The sequence below is a fragment of the Dromiciops gliroides genome, chromosome 1 (assembly GCF_019393635.1).
Source record: "Dromiciops gliroides isolate mDroGli1 chromosome 1, mDroGli1.pri, whole genome shotgun sequence".
Lineage (NCBI taxonomy): Eukaryota > Metazoa > Chordata > Mammalia > Microbiotheria > Microbiotheriidae > Dromiciops > Dromiciops gliroides.
Genome location: NC_057861.1, coordinates 518,658,686 through 518,664,813, shown reverse-complemented (window position 1 = coordinate 518,664,813; position 6,128 = coordinate 518,658,686).

Sequence of the window (6,128 nt, the reverse complement as noted above, 5' to 3'; positions counted from 1 at the left end):
TTGTGTAACCTCAAAGTTGGTGATGTTTTCTTTACAGTGAATAGTGCCTTGGAATTCTTGCACCAAGGGCTTTTCTTCCATCAGGGCCAATGCTGCATTGCTGCATCAAGGCTTTTTGTGGAAGAGTCTATTTACAATGAGTTTGTTCAGAGGAGTGTAGAGTGTGCCAAGAAACACACACTGGGGAATCCTCTGAACCCAGGAGTACAGCAAGGCCCTCAGATTGGTAATTAAAAGAATGGACACTGTGATAGAGATCAATAGAGAGAAGGAAGTTTGTCTCTATTTCCTTTCTCTGGATCCAGAATGGAATGAGGAGGATGCTGGTCTTGCATGTTTTCCTGGGCTGGACTGGAACGGATTAGAAAGATGTGTACAGTCAGGATTTCCTAACTTGGGACAGGGAAGAGAGCTTTCTCAGACTGAAGTCAGGGAAACCAGAGTGGAAATCTCCCATCAGACACTAACTCTGTGACCATGGGCAAGGCTCTCAGCCTCTTTTCTCATCAGTAAAATGGGAATAATAATAGCACCTACCTCATAGAGGAGAATATGCATGAATAGTACTAGGCAAACCTTAAAATACCAAATAAATGCTACTTTTATTCATTGTTATTTATAACAATAATAATAAGTCCTTTGCCCCTATTTTCTTCCTCTGTATGCAAAGAGTAACTTGGCATAAAGGTATCCTCATATGTCCTCTTGCCTGTTACAGAAAAGAGGAGTCTTGCTGTATAATGTCTCTCAGAAGAAGGTCAGGCTAATTTCTTTGACCAAACTGGGCATTTGTTGCACTTTTTCACTGATTCACAGGGGATGAGAGACCTAGAAGTGCATGGAACACAGTGAGGCTTTGTACTTCAATATCAAATTCAAACTTTCATTTTTAATTTTTAACCCTGGTGCTAAATACAGAGTAGAGAGGGCATAGGGACTAAAGCTGGGCTATATTGGCATACAACAGAGGTGTCAAACTCCCAGGCAGCAGGCCACAAGCAACCTGTAAAACTCCCAAGTGTGGCCAGAGTCAGATGAAAATGTAATTGGGAAATGTTTAATAAAATAAATAAAAATACAATACAACATGGACAATGTTAATTTATGGTTTTCTAAGTCAATATGCAGCTTGCATGGATCAGTTTCTATTTAAATTTGATGGCACTGGAGAACTGCATGGTGAGGAAATTCCCTCTCATCAGTGCAGCTCAACACCTTCTCTGTAACTTAGAGAGTTACCTAGAGCATTAATATTTTAAGTGACTTATTCAGGGTAACCTAACCCAGAGGCAGGTCTTGAACCCAGATCTTCTTGACTTTAAAGTAGACCATCTATTATGCCATACTGCCTCTTAGTGACATATAAGAAATACTGGTTGATGGATAGATTGATTGATTGGATAAGGTGGCCCTCTTAACAACTAATAATATCTCAATTATATAATACTTTGGAACTTAAAAGCACTTTTCTTATAACAGCCCTATGAGATAGGCAGTGCAAATTTTTGTTATTTCATTTTAAGGATGAGGAAACTGAGTCATAAATGTTGAGTGAATACCAAAAAAAACTAAACAAACAAACAAAAAATTAAAAAAAAAAAGCCTCATACAGGGCCATCTCCAGTTGTACTGATGTATATCTTGCCATTGGATCCAGATGGCTCTGGCAGAGAAAGTGAGGTTGGTGACCTTGCATAGCCTTCCCTCACTTAAATCCAATTCAGTACAAGTCATGACATCACCCTGATGTCATGGTCCTTTTCAAGAAGGCAGTACAAAAAACACCAACATTCTCTTGGCCAAGTAGTAGAACTAGAATTCGAATTGAATCTTCTGACTCCAAATCCAGTCCTATTTCTCCTACACATTCTACTTTGTGAGCCTTCTCCCCCCCACCCCCAAACCCCACCAAAAAAAAAAATTATATGAGGAATTGGGAACTTTTAAACCACTCTCTTTCTTTGATGGTTTGGCTCTTTTTTCTTGGCATAATAATAAATGTTAAAATACTTAACAAAGAAACTGAAGAGTTACTAAATCCTTCTTACTTAGGATAACCTCAATGGCACAGAATAATGTTGAGAGATAGTAAATGTGAGAGAATGCTCATAGGCAATAATTGTGCTTGTACTGTGTTGGCCACTACCAAGAAACTGGCCTGGAAATACTAGCCTCCCATTCTAAGCTACCATTTTAAACTTCTTTTGATGATTTTTACCATAAGCTTTATTGATTTCAGGGGGATAGTGTGAATTCATTGGAAACAAATATGCTTCTAAATTTTATGTCCAGTTCTAGATTACTAATTTCCTTTTGCCAAATAAAAGTAAACCAAGATCAATTGGAGTTTTTCTTAATTTTTAAAGTATATTAAAATTGGTTTAAATAATTGTATCTGAAATAGGATTAATGTTATTATGTGTATATATGTGTGTATAGATATATCTATATCTATATAGATATATAGATATAACCTATATCAGATTACCTGCTGTCTAGGGGAGGGGGGAGGGAGGGAAGGGAAGGAGAAAAATCTGAAATTGTGGAATCACAGATGTTTGATAATGTAAGAATGGAATTCCAGTCCTCCCACAGGCAAGTCACTTTGCCATCATCACTAAACTTCAGTTATTTTACTTATCCAAAGACAATAACAAGTGAGGTAACACAAATACAGAAAGGATTTGATTTTAACAGTTTTGAGAATTCTATCCAACAAAATCAGAGCATTACCATGCTGTGACTTAGTAGGTAAATCTTGAGGAGTGGCTGAATCACACAGGTTAAGTGTGTGAAAATATTCAAGATGTTACTTCAAAGTTGTCATAGCATGTCTAAAGATAAGTGTCAAGGAAAACCCAAAAGCCTTATTACAAATAGCAAAATATTTATTCTGTCAATTTCCAGAACAAATGACTTTTTAGTTCTAAGAGGCAGCCCAGAATAATTTCTGCAAACATTTGGAAGTCCTAAAGAATTTTCGAACTATTAACATTTATTGATTGCATTTGCTCCTATAACTTAATATAATAACTATATTTTTTTAAAACCTCAATCAATTTAAATATATTGTTTTTCTGCCCCCTTCTCCAACTCCAAATTCACAAGTGATGAATGGAAGAATACCCTGGCTAGGTTAGGATCATAGTAATCATAGGATTTAGAGCTAGTAACTACCTTAAAAATCATCTAGTCATATCACCTAATTTCAGGATGAAGAAAATGGAGGCCCAGAGAGATGATGTGATTAGTCCATGGTCATTCTGATCATAAGCAAAAGATTCTTTTTGATTGGATCATGCATTCACTCATGGACCGTGGGAGATGAAGGTGTGAATGAGTACTGAACAGTTGAGTCATTCATTGGTTTTACCCAAATCCTTTCTTCTGTCCTAGGTTCAAAAGTAGTCAAGTGACTCCTGGCTATGAATACTATTATATGCTAGTGACCAGATCACGAAATATGATCAGTCTAAAAGAATACTTATAGTTAAAATAGTTCACACCCTGATAAATACCTTTTTCTAGAAGGTCATGTGTTGACTTCTGTGGCTTATTCTCACTATAGGGTGTCCCCAAAGTCTTAGTGCAGCTTAAAACCACAAGACTTTTGTGATGTCCTATATTTGTGAGGTTTTCACCAAAAGTGAAAACTAGGAATAGGAAGATTTTTTAAAATCCTCATATTAAATTTGATTTCTCGCATAAGTGTTATTTATCTTGGTTATGGAATAACCAAGATAAATATATATGTAGGGCCCTTGGAAGTCATCTGTTCCTGGGCTTCCTAAATTTTTGTATTTGCAACACCTTCTCTCCTGAAAAATTTTTACACAACTGTGGCTATATAGGTATATAAAATAGAGAGAGAGAGAGAGAGAGAGAGAGAGAGAGAGAGATACACACATATATATAACACATTCATTGCCAAATTTTTTGCAATCCCCACATTCAGTTATGCAACACATAGTTTAAGAAACTACAATCTATTCTAATGCCTTCATATTCTATAGGTAAGTAAACTGAGACTGAAAAAGGCAAAGTGATTTACACAATATTAAACAGATAGCAAGAAGCAGAGCCAACATGAGAACACATATCTTCTGATTCTGATTCTGATTTTGGCACTCTCTCCACTGTACCACAGTGTCTCCTGACCTGTTTTCTATTAGGATATTCACTGAACAAGCATTTATTAAATGTCTACTAAATGCAAAGCACTACAATAATCACTAGGAATACAAAAACAATCGAAAAACAGTACTCTGATCTTGAGGAATTTAGAGTCTATTTGATTAAAATTCCATGCCATAGATATAATTCTAACACAAGTATGATGACTGATTTACTCCATTGGATTTCATATGTCATTTTAGGAAAACATTCATTTATAAAAACTTGTTGTGCGGCAATTCATACACCAAACCAAAACAAACAAATATGAAAAGCAGTCAACTTGATTTGATTCTTATTTGATTCATATCTCCCCTTCTCACCTCCTCTTCCTCTCTCTCATTGCCTCCACTTCTTTTTCTTTCTCCTTCTTTCCATGGAGCAGATTTTTGGACCAGTCCAACAAATCATGAAGTTTAAAACTATTGATGAAGTTATCAGGAGGGCCAACAATACCCACTATGGCTTAGCAGCAGGCATTTTCACCAAAGACCTGGATAAAGCCATCACAGTTTCCTCTGCGCTTCAAGCTGGAACAGTCTAGTGAGTACAGCTTTATAGATGTGCGCTTTTAAGATATTCTATAATATCTCAAATCACATTAAGAAAAAACTTGACCCAAAGACTCCAGCTTCTAGAATAGGAACTCAGTATTTGACAAAATCTGCTGGGAAAACTGGAAGATAGTATGGCAGAAACTAGGCATAGACCAACATCTTACACCTTATACAAAAATAAGGTCAAAATGTGTGTATGATTTAGACATAAAGGGTGATACCATAGGTAAATTAGGAGAGCAAGGAATAGTTTATCTCTAAGATCTATGGAGAAGAAAACAATTTATGTCCAAACAAGAGATAGAGAATATTATGAAATGCAAGATGGATGACTTTGATTACATTAAAGTAAAAAGGTTTTATACAAACAGAAGCAATGCAGCCAAAATTAGAAGGGAGGCAGAAAGCTGGGAGACAATTTTTACAGCCAGTATTTCTAATAAAGGCCTCATTTCTAAAACATATAGGGAACTAAATCAAATTTATAAGAATGCAAGTCATCCTTCAATTGAGAAAAGGTCAAAGGATATGAACAGGCAATTTTGAGATGAAGAAATCAAAGCTATCTATTGTCATATGAAAAAAATGTTCTAAATCACTACTGATTAGAGAAATGAAAATTTAAAAAAATATGAGGTACCACCTGACACCTATCAGCTTGGCTAATATGACAAAAAAGGAAAATAATAAATGTTGGAAAACCTGTGGAAAAATTGGAACACTAATGCATTGTTGGTGGAGCTGTGAACTGATCCAACCATTCTGGAGAATAATTTGGAACTATGCCCAAAGGGTAATGGGACTGTTCATACCCTTTGACCCAGTGGTACCACTTCTGGGTCTGTATCCCAAAAATATAGAGGAGGGAAAAGGAACCACATGTACAAAAATATTTCTAGCAGCTCTCTTTGTGGTGGCAAAGAATTGGAAATCAAGGGAATGCACTTCAATTGGGGAATGGCTAAACAAGTTGTGGCATATGAATGTAATGGAAAACTATTGTGCTGTAAGAAACGATGAGCAGGAGGAGTTCAGAGAAACTTGGAAGGACTTACATGAACTTATGCTGACTGAGAGAAACAGAACCAGGAGAACATTGTACACAGTAACAGCAAGATTGTGTGATGAACAACTGTGCTAGACTTGGTTCTTCTCAGCAGTGCAATGATCCAAAACAGTTTCAAAGAGCTTATGATAGAAAATGTTCTCAACATCCAGAAAAAAGAACTGTGGATTATGAATGCAGATTGAACCATACTGTTTCTACTTTGGGGCTGGTTTGGGGTTTTTTGTTTGTTTGGGGGGTTTTTGCCTTCTTTTTTGAGGTTTTTCCCTTGTGCTCTGATTCTTCTTTCAAAAGATGACTAATGTAGAAATATGTTTAATGTGACTGTACAT